Genomic DNA, 14,933 nt, shown 5'->3' on the forward strand with positions numbered 1-14,933 from the left:
CCACCCTGATTGCAAGGGATAACACTTTGGCACAACGACAGGCCCCAGGGTTGCCCCTCTGATTCCTACCATTTGATTCATATGCCAGGGAGGCTGGCATGGAGAGAAAGGACTCATCCAATGCCTCTGATAGTACTCTGAGATCTAGACCTGGGGAACATCAAGCAGGATCCCAGAAGGAAGCTGCTATACCCAAGAAGGGGAGGGGAAGGGGCAAAGAATAGTTGGGGAAGAAGTAATGACATGTGTTGGGGAAGTATGGGGTGAGTTTGGGAGAGGGAGGGAGCTTTGGAGTGGTGTGGGATTCTTAATGTACATGCAGGGGTAGGGTCTGTGAGTGTTGTGAGGGTCTTGAGAGGGTTCAAGTAATGGTAGAGGGGTCATGTTATGTACACATTGGTGGTGGCAGGTATATAACAGTGGTGATGAGAATAAGAAATGGGCACTGAGTTAGGGGGGGTAGTTATATACATGTTATACACTGTTCATGAACATTAAAAAAATTGCTTTCACAGAAAAAGCTCAGTATATAATAAGGCCTTGCTGCATAAGCCCGATAGTTTTGTATTTAGGTACTCCTGTCTTGGTGGTGCCTGCTTCCACCTCCTCTGTTTCTCTGTGGTGTGATTTGAGGGGAGTGGGTGGTACAGGGTAGATTTTTCGGGTTTTTTCCAGATAAGCCACGCCACCTTATAAATTATTAAACTATTGAAGCCCTCCGAGGAAATTATTCACAGGATTTGAATAATGACTCGGGGGGCTCAAGGGGGGGCAGAGCCCCACCTTGTATTTCACTTTCCCCAAGTATTCACTTAGCATGGTGTTAGCTAAAACTGTGGCGGGGGTTAACATTTTGGCGGGGCTTATCTGGAAAAGATCCGATTTTTCTTAACAACACTCCTCATTGAGGTCTTAAACTACCATAAGGGTAGGAACAGCTTAGGTAGCTTGCTGAGTCAGGAGGGCAGGGCTCAGAGACAGCAGGAATTTAAAAGCCCTTTGGCAGGAGAGAACAGAGGCCCAGAGGAGAGAAGAGAAGGCCTCCACCCTATGCCTTCACTGCAGACATTAAAGCTGCAGAAGCTCTACTCAGGTAGGCCATGTTTATTTTGAAACACTGCTGAAATTGTAACTTTTGAACTGGCCAATTGTGCTGCATTTTGAAAGACAGAACTGTAGCTCTAGTACTCCAGACCAGAGGCAAGCTGTTTGTACTCCCTTTTGAAAGACAGACTAGTGCACACCTTGACTCTGCAGGAGCCAGCCACAGGAGAGTACCTTTTAAACAAAAGAACTAATTTTTGCTGTGCATTTTCACCTGACTTGTGAGGAACAAGTCACCTATTTTTTTTTACTTACATTGTATTATTTTAGAATCAACTCTCTCTGTAGATGTGTTTTTCAAGGCTCCTGGTCCAACCTTGCTCACAGGAGGCGCCTGTCTCTCAGAGAGTGACATACTTCACCTTAGTGCGAAATTGTGCAGGGTGCAGCAGATGAGGAAGACCTAAAGCATGTCTTTAGCAATCCAAATTTTTGCTCTATGCTGGCCCAGGTGTCCAGGTGTGTGCCTTGCTGTACCTCTCCTCTGCCTCATTTATTGGTGGTTCATGAGCCACCTCCTCTGAGGGTATACCCAATCACCATATGAGATGGAGAAGGTGAGATAGGGTTACCATACATCCAGGAAAACCTGGCCATGTCCTCTTTTTAAAGGACTGTCCGGTGCCCAGAGGGATTTTCAAAACCTGGCATTTTGTCCAGGTTTCGGAAGTCCCCGACCTCAGGGCTATGCCTGGAGGGCATCTGCGCATGCGCAAACATGGACGTGATGACATCATGTGCATGCATGCAAGTGATGTCATCGCATTGATGTCTGTGCATGCTTGGGGGAGGTTTATGCGGGGGTGGGGCTAGAGGCAGAATGTCCTCTATTTTTATAGAGGAAATTTGGCAACCCTAAGGTAAGAGAATGGAAAAAGGCCGAGATGGAGAGCTGAGGTGGACAGTGTTATACTGCACTAGCTACCTGCACATGAGTATTGGGAAGCTACACTGTATCACCTGGAGCTGTGGGGTAATATGGGTGTGTCTGCGTGCCTCTTGCCTTAGGGTTACCATATGGCTTGAGAAAAAGGAGGACGGATTCAGACATCCGGGTTTTACTTCCACTGAAAGCTATCTGGGCTTTACTTCCATTGAAAGCAACGGAAGTAAATCCTGGATATCTCAATCCATCCTCCTTTTTCTGGAGCCATATGTTAACCCTGCCCATTCCATCTTTCCCTCCTCTGATCCACCCTTGCCATCTCCTGGCTCCACTCCCTCACAGACCTCAGCAGTGGCAACAACAAGCCACTTCCTCCTCAGGCACCTCCCATGACAGCCCTCCATACTGCCCCTCCCCCCCAACACACCTCTACTAGACATAGGCGGTACTAGACATTTTCACGGCTAAATCATTTTGCTCTGGCCTTTTCTAAAATGCTGTTTTAGACATTTGGGGCTTGAACATCTATGCATTTAAAATGCAAAGACTGAGTCTAAAATAACTGCTGCAGTTTACATATATAATATTAGGTAGCTTTGAGCCTGAAGTCAACTAACCCAGAAGAGAAGGTTAAAATGATTGCAGCAAAGGAGAAGAAACTAAAGACCGAAGCACAGGGAAAGGAAAGAAGGACAACAAGATACCACGATCTAAATTGCATATATACTAATGCAAGGAGCCTAAGAAACAAAATGGGGGGACTAGAAGCTGTGGCCGATGCAGAAGACATAGACATCATTGGAATCTCTGAAACATGTGGAATGAGGAAAACAAATGGGATACAGCACTGCCGGGGTACAAGCTCTATCGCCAGAACAGGTCAGGACAAAAAGGAGGTGGAATAGCCCTATACATAAAAGAAAGCATACAATCGACAAGAATGGACACAGCAGAGACGACCAACAAGCTGGAATCTCTATGGGTTAAAATACCGGGAAGGAAAGGGCCTGAAATAAAGATGGGCCTATACTATTGTCCACCTGGGCAAACCGGAGATATTGATGAGGAAATGGAAGCCGAGATGAAGCGAGTGGCAACACGGTTATTATGGGAGACTTCAACTACCCCGGGATAGATTGGAGTCTTGGAAGCTCAAAATGTGCTAGGGAGACAGAATTCCTGGAGGCTACACAAGACTGCTTCATGGAGCAGCTTGTTAGAGAACCAACGAGAGGGAATGCCACCCTGGATCTAATCCTAAATGGGTTAAGGGGACCTGCAAAGGAAGTAAAAGTAGTTGGACCGTTGGGAAACAGCAATCATAATATAATCAAGTTCAAGGTTGAGGTAGGAGTACCGAAAGGAAAGAGAACCATAGCGACAACTTTTAACTTCAGGAAAAGAAACTACGAAGCAATGAGGGAAATGGTAAGGAAGAAACTTAAGAACACTTCCAAAAAATGGCAAACGGTAAATCATGCCTGGTCTTTCTTCAAGGACATGGTGAGCAAGGCGCAAAATCTGTATATCCCTAGATTCAGAAAGGGGTGCAAAGAGGGTCGAACAAAAGACCTAGCATGGATAACCAAAATAGTAAAAGAAGTGATAGGCAATAAGAAAAATTAATTCAAGAAATGGAAAAAGGACAAAACTGAGGGGAACTGGAAAGAGCACAGGAAGTATCAAAAAGAATGTCACCTTGTGGTTCAAAAAGCCAAAAGGGAGTATGAAGAGAGGCTAGCAAGGGAAGCAAGAAATTTCAAACCGTTCTTTAGATATGTTAAAGGGAAGCAGCCGGCTAGAGAGGAGGTGGGGCCGCTGGACGACGGAGACAGGAAGGGAATGGTGAAGGAGGAGAAGGTAGTGGCAGAAAGGCTTAATATGTTCTTCTCGTCTGTATTTACAAACGAGGACACGTCCAACATACCGGAACCTGAGCAATTCTTCAATGAAAGTCAAGCAGAAAAATTAACATCTATGGAAGTGAGCCTTGAGGATTTGCGCAGGCAGATAGAAAAACTAAAAACTGACAAATCCCCGGGTCCGGACGGCATACATCCAAGGGTTCTGAAAGAATTAAAGGAGGAGATAGCGGAACTACTGCAGCAAATTTGCAACTTTTCCCTGAAAACAGGCGTGATCCCGGAGGATTGGAAGATAGCCAACGTTACGCCCAACTTTAAAAAGGGATCAAGAGGTGACCCGGGAAACTACAGGCCGGTGAGCCTGACCTCGGTTCCGGGGAAAATGGCAGAAGCACTGATAAAAGAAAATATCGATGAACATTTTGAAAGAAATGAACTTCTGATAACCAGCCAACATGGTTTCTGCAAGGGGAGATCGTGCCTAACGAACTTATTGCACTTCTTCGAAGGGATTAACAAATGGATGGACAAAGGAGACCCCATAGACATCGTATATCTAGATTTCCAAAAAGCCTTTGACAAGGTGCCCCATGAACGTCTACTCCGGAAACTGAAGAACCATGGGGTGGAAGGAGACGTAGATGGATAGATGGATCAGAAACTGGTTGGAGGGTAGAAAACAGAGGGTAGGAGTGAAGGGCCACTACTCAGACTGGAGGAGGATCACGAGTGGAGTCCCGCAGTGCTCGGTTCTCGGCCCACTGCTATTTAATATATTCATAAATGATCTAGAAACAGGGACGAAGTGTGAGATAACAAAATTTGCAGATGACACCAAACTATTTAGTGGAGCTCGGACTAAAGAGGACTGCGAAGAATTGTAAAGGGACTTGAACAAACTAGGGGAATGGGCGACGAGATGGCAGATGAAGTTCAATGTTGAGAAATGTAAAGTATTACATGTGGGAAGCAGAAACCCGATGGGAGGGATATTATTGAATAAGAGTACCCAGGAAAGGGACTTGGGGGCAATGGTGGATATGACAATGAAGCCGACGGCACAGTACGCAGCGGCCGCTAAGAGAGCGAATAGAAAGCTAGGTGTAATCAGGAAGGGTATTACAGCCAGAACGAAAGAAGTTATCCTGCCGTTGTATCGGGCGATGGTGTGCCCGCATTTGGAGTACTGCGTACAATATTGGTCGCCGTACCTTAAGAAGGATATTGCGTTACTCGAGAGGGTTCAGAGGAGAGCGACACGTCTGATAAAAGGTATGGAAAATCTGTCATACGCTGAGAGATTGGAGAAACTGGGTCTCTTTTCCCTGGAGAAGAGGAGACTTAGAGGGGATATGATAGAGTCTTACAAGATCATGAAGGGCATAGAGAGAGTAGAGAGGGACAGATTCTTCAAACTTTCGAAAAATAAAAGAACAAGAGGGCACTCGGAAAAGCTGATAGGGGATAGATTCAGAACGAATGCTAGGAAGTTCTTTTTTACCCAACGTGTGGTGGACACCTAGAATGCACTTCCAGAGGACGTAATAGGGCAGAGTACGGAACTGGGGTTTAAGAAAGGATTGGACAATTTCCTACTGGAAAAGGGGATAGAGGGGTATAGATAGAGCATTACTGCACAGGTCCTGGACCTATTGGGCCGCCGCGTGAGCGGACTGCTGGGCGCGATGGACCTCAGGTCTGACCCAGCAGAGGCATTGCTTATGTTCTTAAGGCAAATAAACATACAGTGCATATAACCCCAGAAAGGAAGTTATCTTACACTTACCTTCTTGGAAAAGATAATATACCCATTCTACACCATGAAGGTGGTTAACAAAATTGCAATAAATAAATAAAATTAAATTACAACATTTTCAAGAGAATTTCCATGCTCTCAGATAAGGTATCCCCTATAATCAGAAAGCTTGCCACTTCAAAGAGAAAGTGTTGCCTTTCTGCTAGAAAACATGAAAGAAATACTTTGTTTTTGCTGTTAAAATATTCCCTTGTGTCGACAGCCCTTTCCTAGACAATATTTTTCTGACAAATCCATTCAGATTCTTACTTAATAGAGGCTGGAGTGCAAGAGCAAAGATAGATTCACTGTTTCAGCAATCAGACAGAAACAAAGACCATACTGTTTTATTATTTTGCACAGTGCAACCATCTTTTTATTGAAAATTTTGAACTTCAGTAGGCTCAGAACTAGTTTAATGCAAGCAGGGTATTGCCCCAGGTACCATAGTTTTTAGGATGCTTCTAGCAAAGCACGGTGGGAGGGAAGGGGTATCACACTTCTTCATTTTGTACGGAAATACCCCAGGCGCCAGTGCAGTTAGTTTTGGTACTGCCTCATCAAGATATTCTTACATACAATAGGTGACCATCTCTGGGGAAAGGTAACTAAAGTCACTAGAAACAAAAAAGAGAGATGTTAATGAATTCTGTTAGAGCAAACAATTTGGAATAGAACAGTCCAAACACCATCATTTTATGTGAGAAAATAAAATTTAAAAAAGTTACAAAAGTTCAAACAGAACTTTTTTTCAGACTGCTTATGAAAAATCAGTCAGCCATTCTCAATATTTTGGATCTGCCTTTTTAGTCACCTTTTCCCAGAGAAAGTCACATATACTGTGCTGTCATGCTCAAGTTCTGCTACAATATGCTTTCATAATGAAAATCGCAACTGTTGACTCCCTTCCTGATAGAACAATGGACCAGCCTACAGCATTTCTGAACAAAAGCTTTATATACTTGAGTAATTGTCTATTCACTAGCAAATTCTTTCTATTAGCAGCTAATGACTGAATGAGTGAATGAATGAATCATTCATTTTGTTGTTAAGAATTGCCATATTGGTGGCGGATGAGAGAGCCATCCCACAATGAAGCTCAAAGTAATATGTGGTAAGTGTGGCAGAACCAGCTCATTGCACTGGAGTGTCATGGTGGAGAACTTGCTGAGCTTTTGAGTTCACAAAATGTTATGGAGGTAGGGCACTCGGTGCTGGCAATGGAGGAAAGCAACATACTGCATTTTTCTGCTTTCAGGAAGATGGTAGAAATCATTAGGGTCTCAGGAGGCTGTAAGGGATGGGGTGAGAGATTTACTAGGAGCTGATGGGATGGGGAGAACTACCTAAATGAATAGAAAGATATAGGGAGAAAAGGATATTCTTTCATCCAGTTGTACCCAAGACCCCAGTCTGATCTACTAGCCTGTCACCTCCTCAGACTTTTGCCAGGTTGAGCAGGCCAAGAATAGATAAGGGCTGGGAAATGCAACAGAGCATGCTGAGGATTGGGGCGACTTCAGCATAACAACCATTAGTCAAGTGGAAAGAGTGTGCTGTGCAACAAGAGGACAAGCCATTTGGCAGAGAACTAAAGTGACTCAGGAGGTTGTTTTTTTTACTAAAGTGTTAAGCTGCTAATGCATGAATTAGGACACATGCACTGCTACTGCAGTGACATAAAGATTTGCGCTCGTGAGTTCATATGCTAGCTGTATATTGTATTAGGCGGCAGAAATTAGGTGTGTCAGGGATAGGGTTACCAGACGTCTGGGAAAACCCGGACATGTCATCTTTTTATAGCACTGTCTGGATGCCCGGACAGACTTTCCAAAACCCAGTAGTTTGTCCTGGTTTTTGAAAGCACCGACCTCCGGCTGCGTCTGGAGAGCCTCTGAGCATGCACGGATGATGTCACATGCGTCTGAGCATGCCCCGGAGGTCAGAGAAGAAAGATGAGGCTTTGTGGGGCAGGGCTGGAGGAGGAACAAGGTGAGGCTGGGAGCAGGCCATGTTTCCACGTTGAAAACTCTGGTAATCCTAGGCAGGGGTAGAGAATGAGCATGGACTACATAATGCAATATGTGCATGGTACTAACTTTCATTTCATAGAATGTTCTAGGTGCAGGTGTGCCAAGTGCGACCAGGTTCTGTGTGTGCTAATGTACATGTCCATGCATTAATTTCAGAAGACATGCTGAGCAGGCATCCAACAATTAGTGTGCATCGATTTCTATGGTTAGGGTTTGCCAAGTGCAAAAACATAATGCACTTTAGTAAAAGACTCCCTAAGTGGTCCTCAGCAGATTATAGTATAGTGTATGATTGGGACAGAAGACTGTTGGACACTAGTGCAACAGCGATTCCAACTAGTGTCACTTACAAAAGTATAAATCAGTTCCATAATCACAAACAAGCAATTCTACAATGAATGTTCTATTACTATAAAACAGGGGTAGGGAACTCCGGTCCTCGAGAGCTGTATTCCAGTCGGGTTTTCAGGATTTCCCCAATAAATATGCATTGAAAGCAGTGCTTACAAATAGATCTCATGCATATTCATTGGGGAAATCCTGAAAACCCGACTGGAATACGGCTCTCGAGGACCGGAGTTCCCTACCCCTGCTATAAAATAATGAAAAAGCATCAGAAAGTGTTACATGGAATGGGCACCCACTTAGTTTCAAAAATACCTGTGCGACCCCTAAGTGCAAAGGTAAACTGAAAGCCTTTTCTATTCATTGCTGTATGCTACTTGAGATGAGCATTACTCAGTTATGGATTTGGTAAAAGTATAGCTGGAATAAAAAAAAGAGATTTCAGGACACATTAAAGCAGGGGTGTGTCAAAGTCCCTCCTCGAGGGCTGCAATCCAGTCATGTTTTCAGGATTTCCCCAATGAATATGCATGAGATATATTAGCATACAATGAAAGCAGTGCATGCAAATAGATCTCATGCATATTCATTGGGGAAATTCTGAAAACCTGTCTGGATTGCGGCCCTTGAGGAGGGACTTTAACACCCTTGCATTAAAGTATATACATGAAGTGATTCCAGTAAAGCAGGGGTCCCCAAAGTCCCTCCTTGAGGGCCGAATCCAGTCGGGTTTACAGGATTTCCCCCATGAATATGCATGAGATCTATTTGCATGCACTGCTTTCAATGCATATTCATGGGGGAAATCCTGTAAACCCGACTGGATTTGGCCCTCAAGGAGGGACTTTGGGGACCCCTGCAGTAGAGTGTGGAGGAATAGCCGGAGTACTTACCATCTGAGGGTGGGAATCCCTTTAGTTTATTTCTTAGGATGTTCCAGCACCACATCAGCATTCTGGCCAATCAATGACATTGTCTCCTCAAAATCACAGAAACCTGACAACAACCCTCTATTTACAAATGTAACAGTGACTCACTGGTAGCACATGGATCATGCCAAGAGTGGAATTAATTAGCAAACATTTATCACTGTTTCCTCCTCTCTGGTGTTTTACCATTTCCGTGTCTTGAAACTGAAATGCAGAAATATTATGTTAATGCCACCCTGGGGCTACTCATCAGAAAGCATCATTCTGTAGCATCTGACAGCAAGGAAGCTTTTTCTAATGATAGGATAATTTGTAAGATGTCCCTGATTTCGGAGACATCTAAAATCTGCCTAAACACATCCGAGAAAGTCATATATATCCAAACCACAAAATCAAAGCGGGAAGAACAGGATGTCCAAAGGCACATGATATCTAGCCAAAAAAAGGGCGTGTTGTGGGCAGAGCATGGGCGTCAAAAGAGACTCAGCACTCAAGTACTACAATCAAAACTGGTATGTTTAATTTGGACATGGCCACAAATACACAGAATTAGACCTGCTTTAAAAACATCTACGACGACATCCAGACTGTCTTTTGACCCACTAGTGTTCTGGTTATGTTGGAGAGCTAAAGCAGAACGTTTCTGCGACTAACTACGGAGTGACTGAGTGCAAGATTGGCTGGCTGTGTGCCTCTCTCTCTACCTGAATCTAACCTGCCCTGCTTCTCTGCCTGACCCATATCTCACAGACCCAAACCATCCCACATCCCCACACTTCCTACCTGATACCTGTGTCCATACCTGTCTCCCTCCCTTTCATTTCCCCTTACTCCCTTTGCTTTCTGTTGCTGTGCTCTCTTTCAGTCTCTCCCATGTGCCAGGAGCTGCAGAGTGATTGCTGATGGTCTCACTTGTGTGTGAGGGGGTGGGCTGACTGAGTACTGCTGTGAGTGCCTGGGGTTTGTCTAGGAAATGTAAGCACACCCTTAGGTAGGTGGTGGGAGATAGTGGGCTGCACCTGTGGTGGTGGGTTATAGATGGTATAAATGCACTGGTGGTTAAAGACAAGTGAGTGGGACTGTGTGGATGGATGTCACTATGTGTCCCAGGAGGCATAGAAATTATTTTGCTGGGACAGACAGTTTGGACCAGGGGTAGGGAACTCCGGTCCTCGAGAGCCATTTTCCAGTCAGGTTTTCAGGATTTCCCCAATGAATATGCATTGAAAGCAGTGCATGCAAATAGATCTCATGCATATTCATTGGGGAAATCCTGAAAACCCAACTGAAATACGGCTCTCGAGGACCGGAGTTCCCTACCCTTGTTGTTGTGCAGGTGTAAATTGCTGCCCATTAGCGAGTAATTGCAGTCCATACTGAAATGCCAAAAACTACTTCCACAATTCAATATATACTGGATGAGGTTGCAGAGGTGTGAGTACCTTTGTATGGCTAAGAGGAACTTGTGGAGAGGCTTCACAGTTGAGATGAGGTGGTGAAGATGGAGAAAGATGCTTCTGTTTACTGAGACATTTCTTCTTTCGTGGAGAACGAGAATGTTGAGCAACTTGAGCTGAAGATGGAGAAGGCTGAGTTTGAAGAGCTGATACTGGCAGAGAAACACTCGAAGAATGTGGACGTTTTGAAGCTTGTCCGGCAATTGAAAAGAGGAAGTACACTTCTCCCTCTGTATTCGCGGTGGATACATTTTGGCTATAGGCGTGAATATGGAAAAACCACGAATAACCTTTCAATATGCTATTTGTGGTTTTGGAGAAAGTGACATCATTATTGCTATTGAAACCGCGAATAAGAATCCCCAGAGCTAACAGAACTGGTATGGGAGCTTAAATAAACTCACCGCACCTGCACACCTGCTATGAACCTCCCCCCCCCAGCAAAAGACTTCAAACTTAACTTTTGAATGTTGGTCAGGGAAAGCTGCCTCCGAAGAGATGAAGTACAGAGAAGAGTGGAAATACCAGGGCGGCGCAGACTGCACTATAAGGCGGAGCAAAGATCTAAAGAGCCAATCAGAAAGATAAGTGAGGGAGGTATCCAAAAAACTGAGGGAGCCAATAGATTGTTCAAGCCACTATTGGATGCGGGCAGCTTTGTCCCCTCTAAAGTCCAAAGGTAGCTGTTCAATTACAGACTGCGCGCTGCTCCTAAACCAACTGCTCTGCTCGCCTCCTTTACAGGGACGGCGTCCTACGAGTCTTGATGTCAGTGTTGCCAGTGGGGAATGTTTCCCACTAAATTGGGCTACTTTTGAGGACTGGAGGTAGAAAATTTGTGGTGTTGGCGGATCATACTTTTTTGTGCTACTTTCCTGGAGCGTGGTGGGTTTTTTTTTTTTTGTCGTATTCAACCTGGTGTTTCAGTCGTCTCTCTTTGAGTTCTGTTAGCGCTGGGGATTCTTCTTTAAAATTCATTATATACCTTCCTCACGACAGGTATGCCCCGAATAGAGGCCTTCCCTTATTTGCCTCTTCTATGTCTTTGATTGATGTGTGGCGGGTGTTACATCCTGGAGACCGCGACTACACTCATACATCTAGTGCCCATGCAACGCAGTCCCGTATTGATTATTGGTTGCTCACGGACTCCCTGTTTTCGCAGGTGAGCTCGGCGGAGATTGGAGGATATGATGTTTCGGATCATGCTATGATTGTTCTTATTTTAGAGTTTCCTGGAGATACCCCTGGGGGCTTTCATTGGCGGTTTCCTCTCTCGCTCTATTCTGATCAGGAGTTTCATGCTTTCTTGGTAGATAAATGGAAGGACTATGCTTTTCATAATGCGTCTCATAGGGGTGACTCATTTCTTTACTGGGAGGCTGCTAAAGTGGTGTTGCGGGGTGAGATCATTGCTTTCTCTAGCCGAAAGAAAAAAAGGCGCGACCGTCAGGTGCTCCGGCTGGAGCGCCAGGTTCAGGATGATCGTCGCCGCTATGGGGCTCATCCCACCGGAATCAATAGAGCGTTATTATTGGCTTCGCAGTTGTCGTTGCGGGAACTATTACATGATCGGGCTATGAAGTCTTTGGCATACAATAAATTTCAACTGTATTTGCATGCTAATAAGAGCGGTAAGCTTTTGGCAAATTTGATTCGACGTGCTAAGGGGTTTTCCCCAATTCTCCATCTCCGCCGGGCAGATGGTGGTTTGGTCCACAAAGATGAGGATATGGCGGCGGTGTTTCACCATTATTTCCAGGAGTTGTATGCTGCTCCACCGGTTTCTTCGTTGGCGGGTGATCTTTATTTGGATCAGGTCTCTCATCCGGTGGTGACAGACGCTCAGAATGCGCGTTTGCAGGCTCCTTTTACAGTTGAAGAGCTATCGCTGGTTCTTGGTAGTTCTCCGCTGCAAAAGGCGGCGGGGCCCGATGGCTTTCGCAGTGAATTCTATAGACTTCTACTTGCGGACGTGGCCCCAGTTCTGGTTGATGTGTTTAACACTGCGGTACGCGAGGGGGCTCTCCCGCCTTCTCTTCGGGTTGCGCAGATTGTGGTTTTGCTTAAGCCCGGCAAAGACCCATTAAGGGCCTCCTCGTATCGCCCCATATCCTTGTTGAATGCTGAAGCTAAATTCTTTGCTAAATTGTTGGCCAACCGGTTGGCGGGTATTTTGCCCTCACTGGTGGCGGAGCCTCAAGTTGGGTTCGTCAAAGGTCGGTCGTCCACTCGCAATTTACGTACTATACTGGCTTCGCTGGAGTGGGTGGAGCGGGAGCAGGTTTCTTCTTTGTTGGTCAGTTTTGATGCCCATAAGGCCTTTGATAGGGTTTTGTGGGATTTTTTGTTTTGCACTCTTCAACATTATGGTATGGGAGGTTTCTTTAGTGATGCGGTGGCTGCGTTATATCATGATCCGCTGGCCAGGGTGCTGGTTAATGGAGTTTCTTCGGCGGTGTTTCCAATTCAGCGGGGTACTAGACAAGGTTGCCCCTTGTCTCCTCTTCTTTTCGTGCTCACCTTGGATCCCTTAATTCGCGAAATCTCTGCTAATCCGGCGGTTCGGGGTGTTTCTCTTGGCGGCCGAGAGTTTAAGATTTCGGCATTTGCAGACGATTTGTTGGTTCATTTGACCTCCCCGTGGGAATCCTTTCCTGCTCTTATGTCGCTTTTTACGGAGTATGGCGATTTTTCGGGCTTCCAATTGAATTATGATAAATCTTTGGCATTAGCTACTGCCGAGGCGGTGCGCTTGGAGTGGCCGGGGCAGTTTCCTTTACGGTGGGCGGCTGGTGTATTCAAATATTTGGGAGTGCAACTCACGAGCAGTGTGGGACGGTTATATCGTGCTAATGTAGATGCTTTGTTGGCCGCTACGGAGGGTTGTTTTGCAAAGTGGATGTCTCTGCCTCTCTCTTTTTATGGTAGGGTTCATTTGTATAAGATGGTTATTTTTCCCCGCTGGTTGTATGTACTCCAGTTGCTGCCTCTTTGTCTGCGTCGTAGCGATCTTCAACGGCTTCATAGGCAGCTGACCCGATTCCTCTGGCAAGGCAAGAAGTCTCAGATATCGATCTCTTATCTGTTCGGCTCGGGAAGGATCGGTGGTGTGGGACTCCCGGATATCGGCCTCTATAATCTGGCTTGCTTGCTGCGGTTTTTGGGAGACTGGTGCTTACGGAGTGATGACTATCTTTTTCGGGACTTTGAACATGCTCTTTTCTCTCCTTGGCACTTGTTTTCGCTGTCTCAGTTACCTGTTCGCCTCTTGCCCCCCGAGTTCCGATCTAGTTTCATCCTTAGGTCGTGGCGTTTTTCTTGGAAGGCATTGGTTGGGTTACTGGGGGGGGACCATCAAGTTTCGGATCAGTTGTCTATACGGGGGAATCCGCAGTTTCTGCCTGGCTGTGATAACTCGGTCTTTGTGCGATGGACTGGAGAGGGTTTTCTTCTTCTTGAGCATTTATTGGATGAGGAAGGGGCGATGAGACCTTGGGGAGATTTTCCCATGCTTCATTCTTTGGGTGTGGGAGGTCTGTTTGCGTATCGGCAAATTCATCATTATGTGAGGTCCTTGGCGCGCCCGGGCTTACGGTTTCGATTGGGTAACCAATTTCGTCTATTTTTTGCCCAATTTTATGCTTGTGGCTTGACGGTGTCTGCGTTGCATGGGGCTTTGCGGCGGCTTACTCCTCAGAAGTCTTATACGGCTTTGGAGAACCGCTGGGGTAGAGATCTGGGCATACCTGGTGAGTCCTTGAACTTTCCTTCCCTTATTGGTCGTATCTCTTCTATTTCTATTAGTGCAGAACTGAGGGAATGCCAATTTCGAGTGGTGTATAGAGCGTATTTTTCCCAAGAGCGGGTCCACAAGGTTGGGGGCATTTCTTCTCCAATCTGCCCTAAGTGTACACTGGGTTGCAACTCCTTTTTTCATGCATTTTGGGGATGCCCTCGAGTGAAAGTCTTTTGGAGAGCCATACTCCGCTTTTTGGAGCGGCTGGTTGGTCACGCTATTCCGATGTCTCCGGTAGGCTTGCTTTTGGATAGATATGAATCTTTGCGAGTGCCTGCTCGGAGACGTCGGTTGCTGATCCGGAAGGGTGCTGTTATAGGAAAGAAGGTCATTCTTAGCGTTTGGACGCAAGACATAGCGCCTGCTTACTGGGCTTGGAGGAATCGTTTTCATAATTTGATGCTCTTGGAGCAGCGCCATGCTCGATTATCTGTCAGGCGGTCGAAGATTTTCCTGCAGACCTGGGACCCCTACATTTCCTCGCTTTCCCCTAGGGCCAGAAGTCTGGTCTTGAATTCACTCTGTTGCTGATACCTTATGCTCTCAGCTGTTTTCCCCGGGTTGGTGGGTGGATGTTTGGGAGAGTGTGAATGGTGGGTATGAGTGATTGGAAGTATGTGGAGTTCAGTGGGTTGGGTGGGATTACACATTGTGGGTGGGAGGATGGGATTTGGTTCTCTTGTTTTGTTTGATATGTGCTGAGCGGCTTAAGCAAACAGC

The sequence above is a fragment of the Geotrypetes seraphini genome, chromosome 3 (assembly GCF_902459505.1).
Source record: "Geotrypetes seraphini chromosome 3, aGeoSer1.1, whole genome shotgun sequence".
NCBI lineage: Eukaryota > Metazoa > Chordata > Amphibia > Gymnophiona > Dermophiidae > Geotrypetes > Geotrypetes seraphini.